Consider the following 1,964-nt stretch of genomic DNA (forward strand, 5'->3'; position numbering starts at 1 on the left):
GACTCTTAGCGCTCAGAGTGCCTAATTGCTTAGCTAATATTTGATCATGTATTGGCTCAGCGAGTCCTTTCCTTCGGAGGATAGAGGAACTCAATTCATTCATCTAGGGAATCAGACTGATTCAGATTGGGAATCTTGAATCACATTATGAAAAACAGTCCTTTCGCATCAAAAGCTAAATCAGTGAGTGTTACAGAGCAGTCACATTGGCACAATCTCTGCAAAATAATCAGTAGTATAGCGATATGAAGAGCCACGTTGAAACCAAGCAGATTTCTGTTTGTCATTAAGGTGAATTTATGTGAACAACTTGAAACCATTGCAAAATCTGCTGAAATGACTGCAATTGCCAAACAATGATAATTGTGCCTTCAGGCTGAATAAAGGTTCATATATAATAGAGGGCACAAAAATAACATCTTTTTAGAGTTGAAATTGATAATTAAAGGGATAGTTCACCAAAAATGAAAATTATGTCATTAATGACTCTCCCTTATGTCGTTCCAAACCTGAAAGACCTTGGTTCATCTTCAGAACACAAATTAAGATATTTTGATGAGATCTGAAAAAAAAAAGAAAAAAAAAATCGTATGTCATGGCAAGACTTCTTAGATGAAGTATAAGAACAATAACCTTAAAACTGTAAGTTTGACACACTGCTGGAAAATAGAGTAGATTGTTTATTTTTATATATGTAATATGTTGAAATAGTTTTTTTTTTTTTTTTAAAGGTGCTACATAGATCCTGTTTCATTCAAAACCCTCTTCATGATGATCATTCACCATCAGTGTGAAAACACCTCAAGCTGGAAACTGTCTGTTTCCCGTAAAAGTTGCTCTCCTCCTGATGTGCAGAACACAGTGTCTGGTGACCTGTCCTTATAAACGCTGCTTTGATTGTGTCACGGCTGGGAGTCCAACACCATCAGTCAGACAGACAGAAATACACAGCGTTCACAGATGTTCACAGAGACACCTGTTTCATGAACAGGACTGAGTGCTGTTGAGAAGAGGGCGGATGTCTATAACCCTCGGTGAAAACATTAAACAGCATTTAATGACAGTTTAACACTAGCCGGAGGACTCGTGCAGGGCTAGAACAACACACCTATCCTCATCTAGACTGGGAAACAATCAAGTCATTAAAACCCTTCTGAGAGCATCCCTTAAAGGAGTTACTGCTCCAATTCAGAGTGGATTCACAGACAATACATTCATAACTCAACATGTGTGAAACATGTTAAAAACACACAGTGTGTTTGCTTCAGTTGAAGTATAATACAGTATTTGTCTCTTCACTAGCACATTGTATGCAACTCAGAAACAATACGTGAGCATTGCATTTGACTAATTCAGCTGGTCTCATAAATGACCATCTGCCAAACTGAAATAACATGATTTTGAGGAACAGCATGGTCAAAAGCCTTCGGAAGGTGAGACACAAACGTTAACATCTGCTCCCATCTGGTGGTGATGATTAACTTAACTAGACAGCCTCTTCTGACAATCCCTTTTATATCATGGTAACTTTACATATTAATAACACCAGTATCAATAAAACACAAGATGTTTCTCATTCATAAATATATTACTTTAAGTTTAAAATGTACTAAAATACTATTTCAATCAGAACATGATTTCAAGCTTTCTAATTCAGTTCTCACTGGTAGCAGTTGCTCAAGCAGTGTTTTGAGCTCAGATAAGACGGTTGTAGAGCGCCCTCAGCCGACCGTTAATTTTACATCAGAATCAATACGCTACTAAATTTATTACCTCACTAAATTAGTAAAGTATTAAACTGAGTTATTTCATACATAACATATTTAAATATAAATTATGTATGAAAAAACGTTAAAAAATAAATAATAAAGATATATTTATACGGCATCTCTCATTCAAACTCGCTCGCTCGCGCTCTCTCTTCCAGCTCGACGCTACTCCGCGTTGGATTGTGGGAAATAGTG

Source organism: Carassius auratus, chromosome 17, assembly GCF_003368295.1.
Source record: "Carassius auratus strain Wakin chromosome 17, ASM336829v1, whole genome shotgun sequence".
In the NCBI taxonomy this organism is placed as follows: Eukaryota; Metazoa; Chordata; class Actinopteri; order Cypriniformes; family Cyprinidae; genus Carassius; species Carassius auratus.